Source organism: Leopardus geoffroyi, chromosome B4 (assembly GCF_018350155.1).
Source record: "Leopardus geoffroyi isolate Oge1 chromosome B4, O.geoffroyi_Oge1_pat1.0, whole genome shotgun sequence".
NCBI classification, from domain to species: Eukaryota; Metazoa; Chordata; class Mammalia; order Carnivora; family Felidae; genus Leopardus; species Leopardus geoffroyi.
In genome coordinates, this window is record NC_059341.1 from 20397976 (window position 1) to 20425701 (window position 27726).

Below are 27726 nucleotides of genomic sequence, written 5' to 3' on the forward strand. Positions count from 1 at the left end.
CAGCCAACCAAGTGCAGGACCCCAGGCAATGTAATTTGAGCAATCAGTCTAACAACCAGGCTATGCAACTGGCCTGACCCACATGACTGAACAATTATTCAATCTAATTTGGCTCTCCTCTTAACTTTTCATTACCATACAGTCATTTAAAGAAGACAGTATTTGGCAAAACTTTTCAAACACTTGCCTTCCTAAAATTAACCAATAAATCTTTTTCAGTAATTAAGAGATCAAAAAGAAACAAATTAAAAATTAATACATCCATGTGCCTTCAAAGAAGGTCTTTATTTATTTGAGAATCTTAAAGCCAATTTCTGAATCCCAGGCTTACCATATGTGGTTTCTTCATTGTTATTTATATTGAATTTACCATCGAGCCACAACCTATGGAATCTCAATTTCACATGTCAAAAGTATGCCTATTTGAAAGCAGTTACATTTGCATTTATCCAAAATAACTATAATTAGATGTAGTTGTGTATATTATACTTAACATTTTTTTAGTGTTTCCTGGGTGTTTTCAGTGGGGTCCAGTTTCCAGTCTAGTTTGCAAAAATAAATTTGCCCACTATTTATATACAACTTAGACATATTTAAAAGGTCACAATAGTTCAGTAAGGGTATGCAGGATTCAGCAGATGTTAAAATTACATTTTATGTAATCCTGTGTGTACAGATAAACTCGGAAAACATGATTTCACATAGCCATCATAAAATATATGACAATAACAATGAACACAATGTCAAAATGGGTTTAAAACTTGATCTCCACCTAGGTCAAAATGATTCTATTAACTAGCATATTCATAGTAGTACAAAATGATAATAGAGTTGTTTATTAAATTTATTTTGTTTTATAGTTGAAAATTTGTCCAATTCTTAAAACTACTGTCCGAAAAAAGGCCAAATGACTCAAAATCCAAAACAAAACACACAAAAAAAATCTGTGTACCTGGGACAAAATAGCTGTTAAAGAAACAGAGCTGGAGAGAGGCAAAGTGAGAATTTGTAAAGCTTTTCTTTATGAACCACTATTTTCACTATCAGTTTTCTGGGGCTTACTGCTCCTGGGTGTCACTCTAGTTAACAATTTTAGCTTAGGTGTGAATATTCTTGTGACTTATAGAGGACTGCGAAGATATAAAGTTAGCAGAGTAAGTTTTGCTAGTCATACAGTTAAAATTTCATTCTAGTTTGCTAAACAGAATGATGTGTTCCTTATACTTAATAGGTAACATGCAATAGAAGAGGATGATTATTTACTGAAAATCTGTGATGGAGATTTTGTTGAGCAAAGAGGACAAATGTCTTTCAGTAACTGTTCTCTAGTTGGGACTTTAATTTTGGATTTTATTAAATTGGGACTATATCATAGAACAATTCCAAAAGTAGATTTCTTACAAAATAAAACATGTATTCTTGTGTTACAAAATTAGTTCATGCTCATTATGAAACACCTCTGCCATATTTAAAAATAAAAATAACTAATAGTCACCTAAGGCATTTTCCTCCTTCTATTCTTACTATGCTGATTCTAATTCTCCATTTTCCTGCCACAATATGTGCCCTAAATATAAATGTAGCCAGATGGCTCTCCTATTTCAAACCCTTCAGTAACTCCCAAGTGCCTTCATCATCTGTCTTTTCCAATCTTTTTAGCTTTATCTCCCACTATTATGGCCCATCCTCCTGGTCCCCCAGATCATTACACAGTAGGATGCCGCTCCCTAACCTCATGTTTTTGTTTTGCACCCAGCTGTAGATATAGACAGTTCTCTCCTGGCTAAGGAATGAGTATCTCAGGCTACCCACAAATATTGTCTGACTTTTTCCTCTTGAGAATCTGTCCAGTATGGTTATTTCACCAATTAGCTCCACCCTGCGTGCATAGAACTGAAAAATTTGAGGATTTCCCTGTCTAAAAGACATGCTCTAGATAAGCTTCACCTCAAACTAGCTTAGGGATGTATTTAATTTCAGTAAATTACTTAATGAATCTTAACTTATTTCATCCTCAAAACAAAGCTACAGGGTAAGTATAGTTGTTGTTAGGCTAATTTTACTGATGAGGTGAGAGAGGTTAAGTAACTTGCTCAAATTGATACTGCTGGTAAATAGATGAAAACAGAATTCAAACCTAAAAAATGCCGCATCAGAATCAGAGATCTCTATATTAGCTCTTTAGATTCAGTTAGTAGATTTGGGTTGAGTCACTTTGTAAGAGGCTACAGCTTTGGGAAGGCAGTGAGAACAACTGTTAGATTCATACTGATCTGATAAACCATGTGGAAAACATCCCCATAACTACAATGTGAATGTTCAACTGCAATTTTATTTTATTTAAAAAAAAATTTTTATGTTTATTTTTATTTCTGAAAGAGGGTGGGGGTGGGGTGGGGGGACAGACAGACACATGCAGCACAAGTAGGGGAGGGGCAGACAGAGAGGGAGACAAAGTATCCAAAGCAGGCTCCAAGCTCTGAGCTGTCAGCACAGAGCCCAATGTGGGCCTTGAATCCACAGAATGAGAGATCATGACCTGAGCTAATGTCCCACGCTCAACCAACTGAGCCACCCAGGTGGTCCTCAACTGCAATTTTAAAGGTAAAGACCCTAATATGTGTTAACTTTTCTAACATTTTACATAATATTTCTACTAGAGACCTGAATGTTAGAACATTCACCTCTTATACTCAGTAGATGAGCCTTTTATCTCTCTGGCTTGCAGAGTAAAGTTTTTGATAGGGCTGTGGGTGAACTGGCTATCTTTAACACTGTTGACATCAGTAGATCTACAGAGGTCAATTAGCAGAATTCTTTTCCTTCTAAATATGATATGGTTCCTTGGCAACTTGAACATGAATTATCTTAATGTTTGGATGACCTCTGTAAAGAAGGTACATATGAACATTCTTAAAATAAAACTATGAAAGTGATATGTTTGTCAAAATTGAAACAATGCTATGGGACATCAGCAAAAATGACAGAGTAGGGAACTGCAAGGGCCTGTCCCTGCACAGAAACAGCAAATAATCTGGCAAAAACGGTCAGAATCGACCCAATCTCAACTATGCAAACTACTTAAACAAGAAAAAGGCAGCTGATTCTCAGCGTCTTGAAGACACCAATCTGAGTTCTTGGTGTGGGCTCCCAAGTGCTGAAGAAAGCAAAGTGGTTCCTTTTTTTTTTTTTTTTTTTTTTAAATAAATTTTTTTTTTTCAACGTTTATTTATTTTTGGGACAGAGAGAGACAGAGCATGAACGGGGGAGGGGCAGAGAGAGAGGGAGACACAGAACCGGAAACAGGCTCCACACTCTGAGCCATCAGCCCAGAGCCCGACGCGGGGCTCGAAACCCGGACCGTGAGATCGTGACCTGGCTGAAGTCGGACGCTTAACCGACTGCGCCACCCAGGCACCCCGCAAAGTGGTTCTTAAAGAACCATGGTTGTTTGTTTCGGTCTGCTTGTTCGTTCCCTGATGGATTGTGTAAAGGGCTTACCTTTATTTTACCAAACTCAGAACTCTACCAAGGCAAAGAGGCAATTAATTACCTAAGATACTTGTTAAAAACATAATGGCAAATTTATTAGCCAGTGCCAAAGGGAGCAAGGAATAGCAGTTGGGCCATACAAAGACACATCAAAAAGCTTTGGAGGAAAGACTGATGAGATGCTTTGGAGAATATGGGCTTTGAAAAGCTCCCACATACTCCTTGGAAACCAGAAGACCATGTGCATGCCCAAGGTGGAGTACATACTCAGACCTGCAAAGGCTCTAAATTCTCACTTCTGACTGATCTTTAGCCTGGACACAAGCAGAAAGTGAAGGCTGAGAGAGTTGTAAACCTAGCTGAATGCTGAAGGCATGCCCCAACATACACACAGAATCTACCCCTAGCAAAGTCTAAGTACCCCCCCGCTTCGGGCCTTTAAGGAAATCTGCTGGATCATTAGCTGACCACTAAGCAAATCAAACAGAGATGTCAGTGGCTACACATAACATATACATGTCACAAAATTAGTTAAAAAAAGTCACTAGGCAAACAACAACCACAAGCAGCAAAAAACAGAAAAACAAACAAAAACCCTAGTGGGGTGAGAGAATCTGATTATATGTCTAGTATTCATTAAAAATCATAAAGCATCCAAAGAAAACAAAAAGTATGGTGATAAAAGAAATTAATACAAATTATCCTTGAGGAAGCCCAGACATTGAACTTACTAGACAAAGACTTTAAGTAAACTATTTAAAAAAAAAATTTTTTTTAATGTTTATTTATTTTTGAGAGAGAGAGACAGAGTGTGAGCAGGCGAGAAGTAGAAAGAAAGGGAGACACAGAATCGAAGCAGGCTCCAGGCTGTGAGCTCTCAGCACAGACAGCTGTTCAAGCCCAACGCAGGACTTGAACTCATGAACTGTGAGATCATGACCTGAGCCGAAGTCAACACTTAACTGACTGAGCCACCCAGGCACCCCTAAGTCAATTATTTTAAATATCCTCAAGCACATACAAAGAAGTAAAGTAATGTCTCACCACATTGAGAATTTCAACAAAGAGACAGAAATTTTAAAAAGGAGCCAAATAGAAATTGCGGACTTGAAAAATATAATAACTGAAAATAAAAATTCACTAGAGGGGCTCAAAAACAGAGCTGAGCAGAAAGAATCTACGAACTTGAAGATAGGTCAAATTGAGATTACCCAATATGAGGAGCAGAAAGAAGAATGAAGAAAAATGAACACATAAAGCGTTCCAATAGGAAGTCCAATAGGAAGAGTCCAACAGGAAGAAGTCCCATAGGAAGAAGAGAGTCCAATAGGAAGAAGTCCAATAGGAAGTCCAATAGGAAGAAGAGAGTCCAATAGAAAGAAGAGAGAAAGGTACGGAAAAAAAAATATTTGAAGAAAAAATGCCTGAAAACAGCCAAAATTTGATGAAAGACATAAACATATGCATCCAAGAACTACAACAATCCTAAGTAGTATAACTCAGAGAGCCACACTTAGAAACATAAAAATCAAATTGTTAAAAGACAAAGTCCAAGGGAGAGAATCCTCACATTATTAACAGCTAATTTCTCATAAGAAACCATGGAGGCCAGAAAGTAGTAGAATGACATATTTAAAGTGCTAAGAAAAATTTTTATCCAAGAATTCTAAGTCCAGCAAACCTATCCCTCAAAAATGAAAGAGAAATGAATATTCCAATTACATAAAAACTGAGAATTTATTACTAATAGATTTGCTAAGGAAGAAATACCACAGGGAGTTCTTCAGGCTGAAAGGAAAAAAAAAAAAATACTAGACAGTAACTCAAATCTATATGAAGAGATAAACACTGGTAAAGATAACATATAGATAAATATAGAAGTCAACATCTGTGTATTTTTGGTTAGTATTTCAATTTTTTTCTATACAACTTAAAGGACAACAACTAAAGCAATAATTATAAATCTATGTAAAATAAGACAATGATATAAATCTATGTCTATAGGCATACATGTATATAGATGTAATCAGGGACAATAACTACATAAAGAAATAGGAATAGGCTTTGTAGGAGCCAAAGTTTTTATATGATTTAAATAGGTATTAATTCAAACTACATTGCTATAAATAAATGTTAACTGTAATCCCCACGACAAACACAAAGAAATAAACAGTAAAATAAAAACTGGATCAAATGGTACACTAGAAAAAAAATCTAACATAAAAAAAGGCAGAAAAGGAGGAACTTAGGAAAAGAGAAGATAAAAAGCATATAGAAAACAAACAGCAAAGTGGTAAAAGTAAGTCCTTCCTTATCAGTAATTACTTTAAATGTAAATGGATTAAGCTCTCCAATTAAAAGGCAGAAACTTGCAAAATGGATTAAAAACAACCATGCTCCAACTATATGGGGCCTATAAGAAAATCATTTTAGAACCAAAGTGAAAATGTGAGGGTGGAAAATAATACTAAGTGCAAAGAGTAACCAAAAGAGAGCTGGGATGGCTATATTAACACCATGCAAAACAGACACTAAGACAAAAATGGTTACAAGAGACAAAAAAGAACATTACATAATGAAAAAAGATGAATGCATCAAGATGCTATAACAATTATAAACATATATGCACCTAACAACAGAGCCCCAAAACATATAAAGCAACTACTTAACAGATTTAAAGGGAGAAATGGAGCATTTGTACAGTAATATTGGAAACTTCAATACCCCAGTTTCTCAATAATGTCCAGAGAAATTAGGCAGAACATTAGCAAGTAAATAGAAGACTTAAACAACAGTAAACCAACTGGTTGACCTACCTATCAGACATCCACAGAACATTCTACCTAACAATAGCAGAATACACATGAAACATTTCCATAATAGGCCAGATTTTAGGCCACAATGTAAGTCAAGATAAATTTTAAAATACTGAAATACTGAATCAATTTTAAAATACTGAAAAATTTTAAAATACTGAAATACTGAATACTGAAATACTTCTCTAACCACAATGGAATAAAATTAAAAATCAATGACAGAAGGAAATTTGGAAAATTCACAAATGTGTAGAAATAACACACTCATGAACAACCAGTGAGTCAAAAAAAAACCCACCAAAAACAACTTATATATGAATGACAAGTGCCATTATGTTATCTCTCTATAAGATAATTGTGTACATGTTACAAGAACACAGAAACAGTCTAGAAAACTGTGTTTCTTTTTTAATTTTTTTTAATGTTTATTCATTTTTGAGACAGAGAGAGGGACAGAGCATGAATGGGTGAAGGTCAGAGCAAGAGGGAGACACAGATTCTGAAACAGGCTCCAGGCTCTGAGCTGTTTGCACAGAGCCCAACGAGGGGCTCGAACTCACAGACCGCATGATCATGACCTGAGCCGAAGTCAGACGCCCAACTGACTGAGCCACCCAGGCGCCCCTAGAAAACTGTGTTCTTGAAGAACAAAACTGAAAAACTCTAGAGAATCTTTTTCCAGGGATGTTTAGATTGTGAATGAAACAGGAAAGGTTATTAAATTTCGAGATCATATCATTTCCTTTTGGATTTACTCATTCTGGGAGGTTTTAATTCATTAACATTAATAGTTATTTACAAGTATTTTTCTAACTTAATATGACTAAGCATTAAGCAAGAAGTAAATTAAATCATGGTATTCAATTTTGTATAAAGTAAAAAAAAGGAATCACTATAAACATTAGAAAGCACTTTGATATAAATGAAAACAAAACTGCAACATACCAAAACTTAGGCTGCAGTAAAAGCAGTGCTCAGAAGGAATTTTACAGCTATAAACAATGATTTAAAAAATCTCAACCTAACCTTCCACCTTAAGGAAACAGGAAAAGAATATAAACTAAACCCAAAGCAAATAGAAGAAAGGAAATAATAAAGATTAGAGCAGAGATTAGTGAAATAAAGAACAGAACAACAACAGAGAGACTCCATAAAACCAAAAGTTGGTTCTCTGAAAACGTCAACAAAATTGATAAACCTATACTTGAATGAGAGAGGGGATTCAAGTTATTAAAATCAGGACTAAAAGTGGGGACACATCACTGCCAATCTTACAGAAATAAAAACAATTGTAAGAAAATACTATGCATGAGGCACCTAGGTGGCTCAGTCCATTAAATATCCTGGGTTTCAGCTCTGGTCATGATCTCACAGTTTGTGAGATCAAGCCCCACATCAGTCTCTGTGACGACAGCACAAAGCCTCTTTAGGATTCTCTCTCTCACTGCTCACACCCACTGTCTCTCTCTCTCTCTCTCTCTCTCTCAAATATTTTTAAAAATTAAAAAAAAAAAATTTTAATGCTTTTATTTATTGAGAGGAGATAGAACGTGAGCATGGGGTGAGGAAGAAAGAGAGGGAGACACAAAATCCAAAGCAGGCTCTAGGCTCTAAGCTGTCAGCACAGAGCCCTATGTGGGGCTCAAACTCATGAACCATGAGATCATGACCTGAGCTGAAGTTGGATGCCCAAATGACTGAGCCACCCAGGCGCCCCTCAAAATAAACATTTTTTTTTTTTCAACGTTTATTCATTTTTGGGACAGAGAGAGACAGAGCATGAATGGGGGAGGGGCAGAGAGAGAGGGAGACACAGAATCGGAAACAGGCTCCAGGCTCTGAGCCATCAGCCCAGAGCCTGATGCGGGGCTCGAACTCACGGACCGCGAGATCATGACCTGGCTGAAGTCGGACGCCTAACCGACTGCGCCACCCAGGCGCCCCAATAAACATTTTTTAAAAAGAAAATACTATGCATAAATAATTGTTTGCCAAGCAATTAGAAAACTCAAACAAAATAGACAAATTCCTAGAAACACACAAATTGACTCGTGAAGAAACAGAAAAACTGGATATACTTATAACAATAAAGAAATTGATTAGCTTTAAAGACCCAAAACCAAAAAAGAAACCTCAACATCCAACAAAGCCCCAAACTGCAAAATCTGATGACTTCACTAGTGAATTCTAATATACATTTAAAGAAATCACCAGTCCTCTACAAACTCTTCCAAAACACAGAAGTGGAAGGAATGCTTTCTAACTCATTCTATGGGGCACCGATACTGAAAGCCAGACAAACACTACAGAAAAAGAAAACTATAGACCAATATCCCTAATGAATATTGACACAATTCCTGAACAAATTTCTAGTAATACAAATTCAGCAGCATATAAAAAGAATTATATATCATGACCAGATGCTATTTATCCCATGAATGCAAGGGTGGATTTGATGTATGAAAAATTAACATTATATACCATATTATTAAAATGAGGGACTAGGGGCGCCTGGGTGGCGCAGTCGGTTAAGCGTCCGACTTCAGCCAGGTCACGATCTCGCGGTCCGTGAGTTCGAGCCCCGCGTCGGGCTCTGGGCTGATGGCTCAGAGCCTGGAGCCTGTTTCCGATTCTGTGTCTCCCTCTCTCTCTGCCCCTCCCCCGTTCATGCTCTGTCTCTCTCTGTCCCAAAAATAAATAAACGTTGAAAAAAAAAAAGTTAAAAAAACATTAAAAAAAAAAAATAAATAAAATGAGGGACTAAAATCACATCATTATCTCAATTGATGGGAAAAGTATATGGTAAAATATAATACCATTTGATAACAAAATAAATAAACTAGGACTAGAAGGGAACTTTCTCAAGCTGATAAAGGGCATATATGAAAAACCTATAGCTAACTTCATACTTAATGGTGAAAGTCTGAAAGTTTCCCCCCAAGATTAGTAATAAGACAGATGTCTGCTGTCACCACTTTTGTACTGGATGTCCTAGCCTGAGCAACTACTCAAGAAAAACAAATAAAAGGCATCCAAATTGGTATGGAAGAATTAATACCATCTCCATTCACAAATGATATGATTTTACATATAGAAAATCCTAAGGGGTGCCTGGGTGGCTCAGCTGGTTAAGTGCCTGACTTCAGCTCAGGTCATGATCTCATGGTTTGTGATTCAAGCCCTACATAAGGCTCTGTGGTGACAGTGCAGAGCCTGCCTGAGATTCTCACTCTTCCCTCTCTCCCTGCTCCTTCCCCACTCTCTCTCTCTGTCTCTCCCTCTCAAAAATAAATACATAACTTAAGACAAAAAGAAAAGAAAAGAAAAGAAAAGAAAAGAAAAGAAAAAAAGAAAGAAAAAAGAAAAGAAAAGAAAAGAAAAGGAAAAAGAAAGAAAGAAAGAAAGAAAGAAAGAAAGAAAGAAAGAAAAAATTCTAAAGTATGGGGCACCTGGTTGGCTCAGTCAGAAGAGCATGTGACTCTTGATCTTGGGGTTGTGAGTTTAAGCCTCACATTGGGTGCAGAGATTACTTAAAAATAAAATCTTAAAAAAAAAGAAAAGAAAATCCTAAAGCATCACAGAACAAGTATCAGAGCTAATAAATCCAACAAGTAGTAGGACCCCAGATCAACATATAAAAATCAGTTGTATTTCTATACACTAGCAATAAGAAAATCTGAAAATGAAATTAAGACAAATCTTTTATAATAGCAACAAAAAGAATAAAATACTTAGGAATAAGTTTAACAAATGTGTAACATTTGTACAATGTGAATTATAAAACATTGCTGAAAGAAATGAAAGATCTAAATAAATGGAGAGATATCCCATTTCATGGATGAGAAGACTTAATACTGTTAAGATGGCAATACTTCCCAAGTTGATCTTCCCAAGTAGATTCAATGCAATCCCTATGAAAATCCTACCTGGAATTTTGGAAAAATGTACATGCTTATCCTAAAATTCATAGGGAAATGCCAGAGACCCAGAATAGCTACAACATCATGAAAACAAACAAACAACAAAATCGGAGGACTTGCAAGTCTTAATTTCAAAATTTCCTATAAATCTACAGTCATTAAGATAGTATGGTCATGAAGCAAGATCAGACATATAGCTCAATAAAAGAATTCAGAGTTCAGAAATAAACTTAGTCATCTATGGTTAACTGGTTTTCTTTCTTTCTCTTTCTTTCTTGCTTTCTTGCTTTCTTTTTTTCTTTTATGGTCAGCTGATTTTCAACAAGGATGCCAAGATCATTTAATAGGAAGAGAATAGCCTTTTCCACAAACAATGCTGAGACAACTGGATATCCATATGCAAAAGACTGAAGCTGGACCCTTACCTCACACTACAAACACAAATTAGCTAGAAATGGATCAAAGTCCTAAATGTAAGAGCTAAAATGATAAGATTCTTAGAAGAAAACATAGAGGTAAATCTGCATGACGTTGGATTTTATAATGCACTCGTAGCTACGACATCAAAGGGATAGAAAACAAAAGATAAAAGAGAGAACTATACTTCATCAAAATTTAAAATTTTGCAGCCACTGGGCAAAATCACTGTTTGGTGATTCCTTGAAAATATATATAATAAATAAACATAGAATAAATAAACACAGAAGCACCATATGACCTAGTAATTACACTCCTAGATATTTATTGAAAAGAATGAAAACAGGTGTTCAAACAAAAACTTGTACACAAATGTTCACAGCAGCATTATTTACAATAGCCAAAAAGTGAAAACAACCCAAATGTCCACCGACCTACGCATGGATGCAGTAGAGGTCTATACACACAATAAATATAATTCAGACACAAAAATGAATATGGTACTGATATATGCTTCAATATGAATAAACCTTGAGAACACTATGCTAAGTGAACACTATGCTAGAGACTGGGGAGAATGAGGAACAGGGGAGTGACTCCTTAATGTACACAGAGTTTCTGTTGGGGTGATGAAAATGTTCTGGAACTAAATCATGACTGCACAACACTGTGCATATACTGTAAATCACTGAATTGTATACTTTAAAATGGTTATTTTATGTTTCATGAATTTTATCTCGCTTTTAAAAAACCAAGACAATGCAGAAATACCTTTATTGCATGCTATGTAGTACGCATCATTCTAGCCACTATATGTATGTATATGTATACATATATGTGCATATATATATATAGGCATATATAAATATACATATATATAAAGGGAATTAGCACATATATGTATATATATGTATATAGGATGTACACAGGATATATATATTAATGTACATATATATTTATATATGCTAATTCCCTTCATCCTTCCAACCCTTTGTGATAACTACTATCTCTATTTCAATGAGGAAACTGGGGCTCAAACTGAGACTGAGTAATCTGCCCAATGTTACACAGGTAGTAAGTGGCAAAAAATTTCTTGCCAGAAATTTGGTCTCACCTCCCATGGTACCTCTTCTAGAATTAAAGACTTTTCTGCATATCCTATGGCCACTCCTTGGTTATCTTCTTCTTTTTTTTAATTTTTTTAATGTTTATTTATTTTTGAGAGAGACAGACGGAGAGTGAGCAGGGGGAGGGGGGCGCAGAGAGAGAGAAACACACACAGAATCCAAAGCAGGCTCCAGGTTCTGAGCTGTCAGCACAGAGCCTGATGCGGGGCCCAAATCCACAAGCCATGAGCTGAAGTCAGACGCTTCCTCGACAGAGCCACCCAGGCGTCCCTTGGTCATCTTCTAATGTAAGATATCCTATATACGTCAAAATGGAGGCAGTTATCTCCGGGAATCGGAAAAACAAGATTACTAATGATCTGATACAGCTCAACTCAGAGATGTTTAAAATATATGTGTTGCTCCCTGCGAACCATTCTTCTAGAGACAGACGTACTAATGTAAAAGAAAAAGTTCTCACCTAATGTATTTATGTATAGACCTGGTAGGCTTGCTGTTTGATTGGGACAGAGCTCACAGAAATTTTACTTATATTCTAGATCCTATCAGAACTAGCCCCTTTGCATTCATTACAATGTTTATGATGAAGACAGGTGTGAACATAACTAAGCCATTTAGTAGTTATGTGGTTTTGGAGAATTTTTCGGCTGTAAAATGTAAAAAAGATTGCTGGGATGTTTAAATGATAATACGTATGAATGACGTGCTTATTATGGTATGTGGCAGCAGTGCCAAGGAAGTGAAAATTCTTATTATAACACGTAGGCTAGAAAGTCACGATTTATCCTTCATTTTTACACTTGGCAAATCTGACTGGAAGTTACTTTGGATTTGTGCTTTAAACCACAAGAACTAGGGAACTGAGCAGAGTAAAATGGATTTGGAGATTTCTTATTTTTTGATTTGTTTGATGTTTATTGAATACCTACTACGTGCAAGCATTGAGGATACAGTGGTGAACAAAACATAACGTCTATTCTCATAAAAGTTTGACAAAGAGCATTGTGAAATCACTGCCTAGGTGACCTAAGAGAGATTTATTTTACTTTCTATTGAAGATTGGCAAACTTTTTCTGTAAAGGTTGGATAATAAATATTTGAGGCTTTGCAGGCCAAAGGGTCTCGTTCCAACTATTCAGCTCTGCCATTGTAGTGAGGAAGCAGCCACAGAGAATACAAAAACAAATGTGTGTGGCAGTGTCCAAACAAAATTTTATTTTCAAAAACAGGTAGCGGCAGGCTTTCAGCCATGGGCTGGACTGTAGTTTGTTCACCTCTGATTTATATCAGTAGATTGCCCATAATTTAATTGATTCTATTTACGCTCATCTCACAAATGTGAGACCCACCTATTTTTAGGTCTGCTAGGCTGTAGAAAAACACATGACTAGTTAATCAAAACAAAAATCAGAAGACCTTATCCAAGATCTGACCAAAGAAAACTCTTCTTGATAAAACTTTCTATTGTCTTGAAAAAACACAAGGATATTAAATCCAAGAGAAGAACATATATTTGGCTATCAGATTCAGCAAGGAGAAAAGACCACAGTTACCCAAACTATGTATTTAGGCACAAAACTGAGGGACTTCAAACTCTGGTTGACATCTAGAAATCTTAATTTGTGTAGTGTTACTACAGAAGATCAACTGTCTCAAAGTTAGTAATTCCATGTAATCTTTCTGACTTGGTCATTTTCACATTCGGTACTACTGATTAAAAGCTCACTAAATGAAGTCTTAATAAGAACTTTGTCCTCTTTATTCTGGCCTTTGCACTTAAATTTATTAGTCAACAGAGTCCACCCCCTCCACCCTCTTCCCCCAAAAAGCCATCAAACGCGCACATACACACACACACACACGCCTAGACATAAATGCAATTACCATGAAAAGAACTAAATAATAGAGACACTGAAAAGAAATCCCTGGTCAGTGGACTGGGAAAATAAGGCAGGAAACTTATACATACTAAGATATGTATTCACATCTTCAGGACCATGGGATTTTAGAACAGGTGCATATAAAATTCAAAATAACTTGAAAAAGGAAAATGTTTTAAAAATAAATAATGATTGGGGCGCCCAGGTGGCTCAGTCGTTAAATGCATAACTTCGGCTCAGGTCGCGATCTCAAAGTTTATGGGTTTGAGCCCTGCGTCAGGCTCTTTGCTGACAGCTCAGAGCCTGGAGCCTGCTTAGGATTCTGTGTCCCCTTCTTTCTCTGCCCATCCCCCACTCATCTCTGTCTCTTTCCCTTTCTCAAAAAATGAATAAACATTTAAAAAATTTGATAAAAAAATAAAGATAAATAATAATTTCCATGGCAAAAATAAATAAATAGCATAGAATAAAGTAAGTTTTCTTCACGATAAATTTTAAGTCTGGGCTTCTATGGCTAATCTACAAAAGAAGCAGGGAGAAGCTTTGGGTTCTTCTGCTATAAATCTGTTAAAGTCGATTGCTTTTAGAGAAATCTACTGAAATTTATATAACATGATAGTTTTAGTAGATTTTTCTTAGCATTAAACTCTACATAGGAACCAATGATAGGTTAGCCTGTATAAAAATCCTTTGGGAGTCAAGGTCAGTAAAAATGATTTGTTGACAAATCAGATAATTCCTAGTACAGTAAAAGAGGAATACTGCCCTCTCATTTTTAACTTGTCTCAAAACACATTTGGATTAATAACATGTTTATTTAAGTTGGCCACACCTCTGCTCTCTCCACAGGATTAAAAAAGTAAGCATTCTCTAAATGTAGGTTAAAAAAAAGATTGCAGCCTCAAGAAACAGCTGCTTCTGATATCTAATTACTGGCAGACTGACTTGGCAGGAAGACCAGATCAACTATTCACAAAACAAAATTATCACTTCTGGTAACCAGATTAGTTATCTTAGACTACATTTTGCAACTAGTTCCTGTTGAAGAGGAAGTCTTTTTAACAAGTCAATGGCAGGTGAAAAAAAGTGGAAGGGATAGTTCAGTACTAAAGAGATTTGAAAGACAGAACAATCAAATGTAATGTATGGACCTTGTTTGGTCTCTGATTCAAACAAAACCAAGGTGAAAATTGACATTTTGAGACAACTGGGAATATGTGACTAAGAACTACATACTAGGTGCTATTAAGGAATTATTATTAATTTTATTGGCTAGATGATTATGTCATGACTATTTAACAAAATATCTTTATCTAAAAGAGGCATGTCATAATGTCGATATTCATTTTTAAATACTTCAGAAGAAAAAAAAAAGGATAATGTGGCAAATGCTGAAATCTTAAAGAAGGCATATGGGAGATTAAATTATTCTGCTTCTGTGTATGTTTTTAAATATCCTTAATAAAAAAAACCCCAAAATCATAATGGTAAGCAATAAATCATGCAATATATAGTTAAATCTATTACAATTGGTTGCTTTATGTATTTAATAAGTGATCTTGAAACAGAAGAGATATGCCATAAGAGACAAATATTAGCAACCAAGAATTAAAAAAAAAAAAAAGGGAAGAGTAAAGAGGGAAAGAAGGATAAGTAGTGAAACAAAAGCTATTATATTTTGATCCACAAGAGAAATACAGATTTTATTATCATTTTTAAAAATGAGAAGGTAGCCACCAAAAACTTCCAAATTAGCAGAAAAAAATTTTTGCTAACCAACAATAGCAAGTAAAAAACAAAAAAGTATCATAAATATTATAGACAAAATAAGAATAAAAAAATCAAACATTAATTTCTCAGTAAATATAAACATATATTGAATTCCATTATCAAAATACAAATGATCATCAAATTGAGTTAAAAACAAAACCAAGGGTAGCTCAGTTGGTTAAGTGTCCAACTCTTGACTTTAGCTCAGGTCATGATCTCATGGTTCGTGGGTTCGAGCCCTGCATTGGGCTCTGTGCTGACACTGCAGAGCCTGCTTGGCAATCTCTCTCTCTCCCCTTCTCTCTCTCCCCTTCTCTCTCTCTGTCCCTCCCCTGCTGGCGGTCATGCTCTCATGCTCTCTCTCTCAAAATAAATAAACTTAAAAAAAGACTGCCTTTAAAAACAAACAAAACAAAACCCGAAAGACTTTTGAAACCAGAGATAAAGACAAAAGTAAACAAAAGAAAAGCAAGAGTGTTGACGTTATTATCAGAAAAATTGGAACTTAAGGTCAAAATTAACCATAAAGCGTGGTAGTAGGTAATGATAAAAGGCATATAACCAACTGAAAAGTTAAAACAGTCATAAACTTTTATGCTCCAAACAACCCAAAATCCATACACATAAGAGCAAAAACTCCCAAACTTCATAAAAATAATCATGGGTAGAAGATTTTAATATACCTTTTACAGAACTTGACATAAGTGAACCAAAAATAAGCACAGTTATAAGGAATTTGAATGATTTAAAAAAAAAAAAAACCTTTAAGATGCTTATACTTTGCATAGATATAAACATACAAACATACATATAAACAAAACAGCACAACGCCCCAAATCCAAGCTCAGAAATTTAAAAAAACAGTAATGAATTTGGTCACAAAGAAAGTCTTAATTCTAAAAAGTGATTTTTACAGCTCACATTTTAAAATAACAATCAAATAACTATCAGTGTCAAATATGACAAAAAACCTCAGCTGTTTACAGGTTTAAAAAAAACAGATTTATGAAAGCAAATTAAAAGTTGAAATTATGTACATATTGCCTAGAAATTAATGAAAAGGAAAATATTCAACATCAAAGCCTTGGAGAGCTATAGCTCTACTTTGAGGGAAATATATGTAACTTTAAATGCTATTATTAACAGGGTAAACTGAAAATGAATAGACCAAGTGCCCAACCTAAGAAAGTAGAAAAAAATAACAAAATACACAAAAGAAAATAGGAATAATCATAAAAGCTGAAAGCAGTGAAACAAAAAAGGAAAAAAGCCAGTTCTTTGGAAAGATGAACAAAATGTACCAGGGAGTGCCTCACTAGTCACTCAAAACCTCAGTCTCCATATCTTGAAAATGGTCACATATCAACTTTCCTTTCCTTTCCTCTATTTTTCAATAGCAGGGTTGAATGATCTCATCTGAAAGCTCAGCCCAAACAACTTCTAGATATAACAGGGGACATTTAACATCTGTTGTTCACCTAATGCAGTTTTGCATTTATTCCCTTTTAGAGACAGGTTGGCATTTAAACAGCCACATGTGGCTAAAATGAACAAATCAGGAGACTATAGACACTGGTGAGGATGTGGAGAAACGGGAAACTTCTTGCACTGTTGGTGGGAATGCAAACTGGTGCACCCATTCTGGAAAACAGTGTAGAGGTTCCTCAAAAAATTAAAAATAGATCTACCCTACGACCCAGCAATAGCAGTATTAGGAATTTACCCAAGGGATACAGGAGTGCTGATGCATAGGGGCCCATGTTCCCCAATGTTTATAGCAGAGATTTCAACAATAGCCAAATTATGGAAAGAGACTAAATGTCTATCAACTGATGAATGGATGAAGAAGATGTGGTTTATATATACAACGGAATAGTATGTGGCAATGAGAAAGAATGAAATCCTGCCATTTGCAGCAACGTGGATGGAACTGGAGGGTATTATGCTAAATGAAATAAGTCCATCAGAGAAAGACAGATACTATACGTTTTCGCTCATATGTGGATCTTGAGAAACTTAACAGAAGAACATGGTGGGTAGGGAAGGGGGAAAAATTACAAACAGAGAGGGAGGGAGGCAAACCATAAGAGACTCTTAAATACAGAGAACAAACTGAGGGTTGATGTGGCAGCGGGGAGAGGGGAAAGGGGGTGATGGGCACTGAGGAGGGCACTTGTTAGGATGAGCACTGGGTGTTGTATGGAAGTCAATTTGACAATAAATTATATTAAAAATAAATAAATAAATAAATAAATAGCCACATGTGGCTGCTGGCTAACTGTACTGGACAATGCATTTCTAGAGCACCTTCTCATATTACAGGAGATAGAAAGCAAAAAACTAGAAGTGAGATGGATTTGGCCAGCAGATGCCCTCTGATACAGAATGCAGAAATGAGGTAAAGACCACTTGGCAAACAAGGTTAAGGGTTTTTCGATGACAGTTAGAGTAAAGATCCTAGTATTTAACCACTAGCTTCAGGAACACTGGGCACGTCTTTGAGTGAGGTGGGTGTAGGTCTGGAGCTGGCACAAGTTGCAGTGGCTAACTGGTCACGAAAGTGTCCTGATCATGGTGATTCCTAATTGTGGCAATCATAGTACAGTTCAAGTAAGAGATACAAGAGAGTGGCAATGAGTTTGCCTTGGGTAACCTGTGGGGGAAAGAGAAGGAAGACTCTGAAAGAGAAGGAAAGAGAAGGAAGAAATGATATTGAAGAACTTCCACTGATAAATTAGATCGAGGTTCAGTGTAAATGACAGATGACTTGTAGGTGTCAGACTTGCACAAGTAAGGATACTGGTACCATTGGCAGAAACAGGGAATACTGGAGGAGGACTGGATGCACAGAGAAGACCGTGAGTTTGCTGAGCAGAAGGTGCCTTTGAAATAATCAGATGCAACTACCAATTAAGCACCTGGATACATAGGTCTGAGGCTCAAAGTAGTTTGTGCGAGCTATAGAAATTTAGTTGGACAAGAAGAAAAATCAAACTATGAACAACGTTGCTTAAAGAAGAAAGTATGGAGTGGTAAGATATGAAGGCCTCAATAAGTATAAAAAATGTAAATAATTAGTGGCAGAGAACCAGAGGCAGGCAGAAAACCAGAAAGAAGAGAGTGTAGTTTTATTTCAGGAATAAAAGAATGGTTTAGAAGGATCCAGTTGAGAGAAGAATTTAAACACAGGTGAATAGGGGATAACTGAGAGTATGCTTCCAGAGTGGGTGGGAGCAGAGCAAGGGATAAAATTCAAATTATGAGAAAAAGACTGGCCTTCAAAGCAGGGACCTCTCCAACAGCAAGGAGAGGGCAGATGGAAGAGTAAGTCTGTAGGTGGGCTGTGGGCAGCTGAAAGCATCTGAATGTAAATGTTATAAATCTTGACGATATATAAATCCCATTGGTAATAAAAGTTGGAAAGGGAATTCTTTGCTTGAATTAACAAGAATGAGGGTATAATCTGAAGGTATAATCTGAGGGTATAACCTGAAGGTATAATCTGAAGGTATAGAGTTCTTTTAGGCTTGAACTCTTTTTTAAAAAAAAATTGTTTAATGTTTGTTTATTTTTCAGACAGAGAGAAGCAGAGCACAAGTTGGGGAAGGGCAAAGAGAGAGGGAGACACAGAATCTGAAGCAGGATCCTGGCTCTGAGCTATTAGCCCAGAGCCCAATGTGGGGCTCAAACTCAAAAGCTGTGAGATCATGACCTGAGCCGAAGTTGGCTGCTTAAACAACTGAGCCCCCCAGGTGCCCCTAGCCTTGAACTCTTCATCAGAGGTAGCAGGAAGGTCACACTAAGGGGAAAAAATGGACAGGTGGATATGGAGGAGACAGAACTAGTAATAGTCTGTAAATTTTCTCTAGCTCTTCTTTAAAAAGAAGGACTGGAGTGCCTGTGAGGGCTCAATTGGCTAAGCTCAGGTCATGATCTCGCAGTTTGTAAGTGAGCTCAAGCTCCGCATCAGGCTCCGCACTGACAGTATGGAGCCTGCTTGGGATCCTCTGGTTCCCTCTCTCTCTGCCACTCCCCTGCTTGAGCTCTGTCTCTCAAAAATAAATAAGCATTAAAAAAATAAATAAAAGAAGTTCTGAAGTATGTAGTGATACGCCTACATTTAACTTAACCCTTTTTTCTACATTAGCGTTTCTTCATATTTCCAGTTTTATGCAAAATAACTGATAATTTAGTAACTTGAGAAGTGACATGTGAAAAATAAAAATTATACTAGACAATCACTGAATAAAATGATCAGTAAATTCAAGTTCCCAGCTTTTCTCCCTACATATTACATAGAGAAAAAGATAATATTTTACAATCTATATATTTACATCCAAATGGCCAACAAACACATGAAAAAGGACTCCATTTCATTCACCACTGGGGAAAAGCAAATTAAGGCCACAGCAAGATACCACTACGTACCTATCAGAACGGTCAAAATTAAAATGATAATTTTTTAATCTTTATAAAACGAAACAATAAAAGACTTTCTTTTTATAAAGGTAATATCAAGTGTTCACAAAAATATGGAGAAACTACACCATCAAACCACAGCTAGAGGGAGAATAAACTAGCACCACCATTTGAATACTGGCAATATCTACTACAGTTGCATATACACACATCCTATGGTCAAGCAACTTCATTCCTAGGTGCATGCCCATATGCTCATCAAAAGACATCTGCAAAAATGTCCATACATGTACTGTTCATAACAGCTCCAAATTGGAAACAACCTAAATATCCATCAACAATAGAATGGATAGGGGGCACCTGGGTGGCTCAGTCGGTTAAGCATCCAGCTCTTGATTTCGGCTCAGGTCATGATCTCAGCGCTGTGAGTTTGAGCCCTGCATCTGGCTCTGTGTTGACAGCACAGAGCCTGCTTGGGATTCTCTGTCTCCCTCTCTCTCTGCTCCTCCTCCCCTCACTCACACTCACGCGTGCACTCTCTCTCTCTCAAAATAAATAAACATAAAAAAAAAAACAGTAGGATGGATAAATAAATTGGGGTACCTTCAAACAATGAAAATACATAGACAGCAATAAGTATGAGTAAAACTTTTGTTCTACACAACAGCATTGATGAATTTTGAGTTTTATGAGCCTACTGAACAAAAGAAGCGAAGCAATCATAGTATATACTGTGTGATTCTGTGTATACAGATTTTATTTTAAAGATAAAACTAATTTATGGTGTTATAAAGCAGGATAATGACTACCGAAGGAGAGTAAACGAGAGGGAGCACAAGGCAGCGGGGGGGTGGGAGGTATTCTGGAAGGCTGGTAACATTCTATTTCTTGACCTTGGTCATTACACAGATGGATTTAGTTGTGAAAACTCATCCAACTAAATACTTACGATTTTTGCATTTTTCTGTATGTATCAATTTGTGCATTTCAGTAAAAACTTTACTTCAGAAAACTGTATCTGTTAAACTACTTTGGTAGATCTGACTCTCCAAATGAGCTCCTTAAAGAAATAGCAACAATCCAAAAGAAAATAGAATATGTAACCTCCACATTTAAGCAACTTCTCTTCCAAAGAAAAAAAAGGCAAAAGATATCAATGCAAATTAAACAAAAACTTTCCACCAACCAGCTTCATTCCATAGCATCATCTGATCTTCCTCCCTTTCCTTATCCTGAGTAAACAAACAAAGAAAAAAAGAAAAAAAAACCTCATTTGTAGCTTTCCATGAGATAAAATGGTATGAGATGATACCCGATTTATTCTTCCTCTTTGCTCTGTGCTTACTTTTAGGATTGTAGCCAGAGAAGAATTTTGCAATTATTTATCTTCCCTGTTGCAGGGTAAGTTGTAATTTCTATGACTTAGGAAACAAACAGGCAAGTAATAAAAGAAAATCAGTATTAGTGTATACTTTGATACTATGTATCTTTCCTATACATTTTAGCAGCTCCTGAAGCCAAGAATTTTCAAAGTCTTGTTTCCCCAGGGACATTTTATTATGCAATAGCTTCTTATAGATTATTCCATGATCATTATGCTCTAGTCAGGGTCTGATAGTTCTCTGTGAAAAAAAATCTGAAGTATTTTACTTTAGCATATTTGTCAATACTCTACTTGTTTACCAAACTGTCATCGAATTATTTGTAATAATTTATAAGTCCATCTTTGTAGAAATTACAAAAGAAACAAAGCAAATATAGGCTATTAAATTCCAAGTTCTGTTTCATCTATATTTCCAAGAATTAGTATGCGGCCTGAATGGGTTGGGGGGATTATGAACAGTTGCGACAGAAAATGATTGTGAAAGACGAGGAAGACCTTAGTGGTCTGTAGACAGAGAATTTGATGTGATCTGAGAAATTTGATGTGAACTGAGAGGCAAAGTAAAAACAAAAGGATGCTAGAAGTACCTAAAAGATTGAAGAATTTAGTAATGCTGGTTGCTAGGAAGAGAGAACGAGGTAAGAAAAAAGGCTATTGCAATGAACACTTACTTAAGCAAAACCATAATCAAATTTGAACAAAATCAACCTAGTTCTAACCACTGGTCATCAAGCAAAATCACACAAGACACAAGCACAATAAAAGTATGCTGTGTATTATTCCATAAAGTAATATGGAATATTAACTCTCCTAATTACCAAGGTAACCCCAAAGGTTTAGAGGACTGAATAACCTAGTTTGGTGTTAGAAAGCAATCACTTCTTGAAACATGGGTACTTCAAAACAAAATAGGATATAACCCTTGTGAATCTGGAAATGGTTTTAAATCATTTATCAAGTCAGTTAAAAGTAGAGAATGAAAAAAAAAAAAAAAGAAGAATACTCAAATCCAAAAATTATTTCAACAATGTATTCCTGGTTCTAATACATGGGTAACATGAGGGAAAAAAGAACCTTCATTCTTAAACTGGTTAGGATTATCTCACGTCTCTTCTGGGAATTTTAATTATTTCTGTTTTTTGTTTGTTTTGTTTTGTTTTTAAGCAGTAAACAGAAAAGACAGAAAAGAAAAACCCTAACATACATCCAGATTTTAAAACTTTTAACTATTGAAGGTGAGCAAAAGGTTTAAAAATGTATTGCCTGCAATGCAACTGGTGGAGTCTGACCTCTCACTGAAAGATACAATTTCTTTCAGCTACTCTTCCAAGTTAATCAAATGTGCTTTAGTAATATTAATTTTCTAGAAAGTCTCCAATTGGGAAAGAGTGGAGAATGAAGCTGAGATAAGTGGCATTTTAAAGAACAGGTGCTCTTAACTTGTCCTAAGTTTCTTTTGAACTTACATGGATTCCTAATGTGCACTACAGGTCACCAAACACAATCTGCCTAGAATGAGAAATTTTCCATGTTGAGTCTATCACTACTGATTTGGAGATCACTGTGATACCATATTAAGTGCTTCTTAGAGTCAGTATTCTGCCATTTATTTTGTTCCTAAAATTATTATGTGCAGGGTTTCTGATAGTCTTGAAAAGCAGTAAATATACAGAATGTTAAATGTTGACAGTTACAGACTGAACCACTAAAGACTACAAGTTGGTAAAGATATAACGACTGGTTAGTACTACTATTTTTATTATATCCCATTTCCTTGCATGACATTAGCGATATCTGAGAAATCAAACTAGTCTTCAAAAGTTAACACATTTCCATCTGAACCCGGAACAGATCTATTTTAAAATCTGTACTTAAAATTAAAACAAAACAAACTTTTGCATATTATTATGGATTAGAACCACAATGTAATTGAGAAGCTAACAAAACTGTGAGTGATAATTAATAACATTCACCGTTATCTGAATAATTTAGGCTTACTTTGCTAATCATAACATACCCAGTTCTGTGAGGCTACATGCTTTTGCAGGGAACTTTATTAAGACAATATAAAACTTTTTAAGTCAAACCAAATTAATTTTTTTTTTAATTTTTTTTTTTTCAACGTTTATTTATTTTTGGGACAGAGAGAGACAGAGCATGAACGGGGGAGGGGCAGAGAGAGAGGGAGACACAGAATCGGAAAGAGGCTCCAGGCTCTGAGCCATCAGCCCAGAGCCCGACGCGGGGCTCGAAATCCCGGACCGCGAGATCGTGACCTGGCTGAAGTCGGACGCTTAACCGACTGCGCCACCCAGGCGCCCCTAATTTTTTAAAGATAAGTGAGTACTTACATTGATAACAAAACACTCTCCTTCTAAAACCTCAAGATAATCCTAGATATGTAATAACTGTTTGTATACAAGAAATCAGTTTTCAATATTTTATTAAGTCTATATATCAGGTCTGGGATGAAAGCTTAAATCATAAAATACTACCTATCTTCATAATACAACAGTCTAACACATATCTATTATTGTATCTATTAAACTTTTCTTTTCACAGGTCATCTTCAGTTACATGAATTTACCTAGTTACTATTTTTATGCTACAGTTCAATTAATATGTGAGCAAGAGGACTGAGAACACGGAGTTCTGTAAGGTATTATCAAAATATTTAAAAAATAAAATAGTATCTAGCTGATGTTTATAGAATAGATGAATAGAAGAGCTGCAAATTTTCTATGCAGTTCTTAATACTATTATTTCTTATTGATAACTAATTATTTCATTATCAATATGCCACAAAATGTATCTTACAAACATACATAATTATTCACATAACATATAATCTACTCTACAGACTTTATACATACTTTGTCTTATATATTATGACCTTATTATTTAACCTTCATTAATAAGCTATTAATTCATAGTGAAGTTACATTTTTAGAAATCAACTAATTTTTTAAAGTTATTTTCAAAGTTCATTTTATTACACAATTGAAAATTAATTTAATCAGTGACTTTGGAGATAACATACACAACAAATTTTGCAAATCATCACACCTGTATTTGGATGCAAATAAATTTGTTCATAAGTCAGAGCTACTTTATTCAAGAGTATTAACATAAACCTTATATTTAAAAGTAAATTAAAATAATATCTTTACTATAAAAAATACATATACATTAATATGGTCTTTCACTTGGTGTTATTTACCTTCATAAATATTTAAAGAATACAGAAGATTAAATTCAGAGGGTTTACTCATTGATCTTTTGCTTTTTAGTTTAAATAAAAAGTTATGGTGTTATTACATAAAAATCATATCTTTTTTTCTGCTTAATAATGAAAATTTTAGGGAAAGGGGATGGATCCAAGGTAAGGGACAACCCAAATAAATCATTTGTGTAGTACAACTTCATTAAAAGCCTTTTTTTCAGAAGAATGTAAGCTCTGGAAAGTATTTCAATAGCTATTTAGGTAGCTTGATGATACAAGATAAAATGAAATAAATTATTTCACTATATATATAATTTTATTTTTAAAAGCAAAATAAAATAGAAATTCTTTAATGCTAGAATAAATGAAAAGGATAAATAAAATTTTTTATTAAAATAAAGTAACAACTAGAGAGCCGAACTGTTTTTCTAGCTATTGTGTGATCATATTTTAGGTAGCAATGAAAGCTATCAAATATTAATGTAAAATCAAAACTTGAACAGAATGAAGACAAACAATATTAGAACACATATATAACTAATGGAATATAGAGTTGTTCAGACACATTTTAAGAATTGTCAAACAGAAGTTATATTCTTCAGTCTGTGTTAATAACAGGAGCCTTATCTGCTTCTGTTGGTATATTAATAGAATGTTTTGACAAATCAAAAGATTTGTATTAAGCACTATAATAACTGCTACATATTTTCTTGTGCTTGATATACTTGCAACATATAGTTTAATAAAAGTCTGTTAGGTATTCTACATTTCAGGAAAACTTATTTTAAAAAAAATAGTTTACCAAAAGAAATAAGAGAAGTTTGATTATCCTTTTCTACTTGGTTAATTTTTATCTTATTGACATTGATAAAATTTACTGTTAACAATGTGTATAGTACTAACATTGAAAGTGAGTATATAATATTCAAGATATAATGCTAAGTGTTAATCAACCGGAATGCTTCATTGCAGGCTTTGGCATTACAACCAGTAAGATAAAGTAACATAAGTAAACTTTACTAGAGATGATACTACATAATGCCAACATACTGGTTAAAAATGGAGAAAATGCAATTCAGCAACCTCAATGTAAAATAAAGGAATTTTTCCTCCACCAAATTGAAGATAATTTTTAAATTTGTAGCAAATAACAACTGTATGCTTTACTCTTTTTCCTTTAAAAAGCTTTGACATGTGAAATTAACTTGATACATAACTGATTTTATTTCTTAGGGCAAGAACTTCAGAGAAATGGAGAATATTTCAGTTAACTTTTGTCAAGAGAGATTGCTCAAGTTAAGTGAAGTTCAAACTTAACCATAACTATTTTAAATGGATTTATTTTAGGAGTAACTATAAGTACAAGGCTATCATTTACAGATATTTGTAGTAGCTTAACAATTTTTTGGAGTTTTCCTATCTGAGAAATAGACTGTATCTTTTCACAGTTCATTTTACTACACAATTGAAAACTAATTTAATCCAATTATATTTGTTTAGAAAGTATTAATAATAAGAGGAGATGCTTGAAAAATTATGACATGTTTCTGAAATGTTTAAAACTTAGTAAGATAAATAAAGATAAGAACAAAGCAGTACATGGCTTTCTTAGTAAGATAAGAAACAAATCTTAGTAAGATAAGAAACAAAGCAATACGTGGCTTTTTGGAAGACTGTTGCCACTAAGGTGATTAACAAGCAAATTACACCGCAAATTTAGCTGACTTTATACACAACTTGAAATGAATTTATACCATATTTGTTTAGCCGTCCCCCCAAATTAACTGCTACAAACTCTATCATTAAATGTAATTATAAAAAGTTACTGGCAACTCCTCTACTTCAGTGAACTGCCTCAATAGAGAAAAATTTTATCAAGAAACTGAAGAATGGTAAAACCACCACAAATCATTTTTCATGCTTCTCATATGATTTCCCAATTATACATTTTCTTTCAACATAAAACTACTATGTCATGTTAATGCCAGACTAAATATCACCCATGGTTTCCCTCTAACATTTGAGTGCTAAAAATACCAGTTATAAACCAATAGCACATATTTACTAAAACGTTTTATAAGACAGCAAAAATAATCCAGGTTATGGTATACTAGTAGGAAAGTAAGAAAACTTACTATTCTTGTTTTCAGTTTTCTTGTTATTCCAAATGAATTAGAAACTAAAATCAACAGTGTACTGAGAATATTAACATCCATTTTTTCCCTAATAAAAATGACAACTTTATTCCCATGTATAGTGATAATGGATTCCTTATTTGGCTACAAAAGGTAAACATTTCTGATGAGAGTAAGAATAATTACTACTTAAAGAACATGTATGTATGTTCCGTAAAAGAATATTTTACATAAAATCTCCTAAATTTTGATTACATTAATTTCAACTTTTTTTAAACTTGGGGAATTGAGTTGGAAAAAAATATTTATGTTCTGTTAAGAGAATGTAACAAGTAACAGTATAGATGATAATGTTTAATTAAGGGGCAATATTGATTTTAAGCACCTGATTTCCTACTAATAAAGTGCCTTTTACTAACTGGTTAGATATGCAATCTCATTCTAATTAATACTAGGTTAGGAACATTTGACTAACATTTTTAACATACTTTTTCAACAAATACTAACAATGAAATAGAAATTTTAGACACTTAAATAGCCATGTTTTCAAATTATTGGTGGGCTTGGTGAATTAATTTCTCTACAAGTGACATATTCATCCTTAAATATCAGTTTAAAAAAAATCCATTCTGGATTCAACATAGTATCTAAAACAATATAAAATATGTATTTGGAAAGATACAGAAAATGTTCTCCCTTAGAAAGTACTGAAGCTCCATCTAGAGGCTTTTCCCCCTATTACTGTCACTTTCAATATAAGTAATAACACCTAGAAATGTGAATAATATTAAAATGTCAGAGATTTCTTTTGTATCTACCTTTTTGTTATTCATAATGAGTTCGTGCCCTAACCTTCTTAGGGTTGCTGTAGCTCCATCACTGCCATCAAGTGGTAAAAAACTAAAACTGAACATTAAAAAAAAGGTGGGGGGGAAGAGGGCAAAAAAGACAGGAAAAAAATTTATGTACTCTATACCACTTACATACCTTTTTTGTTTCAAGAAATGAGTTTGTGGGTTTTTTTCCCCATTTATCATCTTAATCAAATTAAGGAGAAAACAAATTTTCCATCTGTTTCCAGAAAATGATAACACTATAGTCTGTAAATCTGAACTTTGCTGGATATTCTTTTGTTTGCAAGAT

General features: G+C 34.8%; 1 protein-coding gene across 1 annotated transcript in view; it reads right to left on the reverse strand.

Annotated features, from left to right (window-relative positions):
* Positions 1-27726, reverse strand: part of DNAJC1 (DnaJ heat shock protein family (Hsp40) member C1) — a 221592-nt gene that overhangs the window by 147492 nt on the left and 46374 nt on the right. The gene's annotated exons all lie outside the window — the stretch shown is intronic.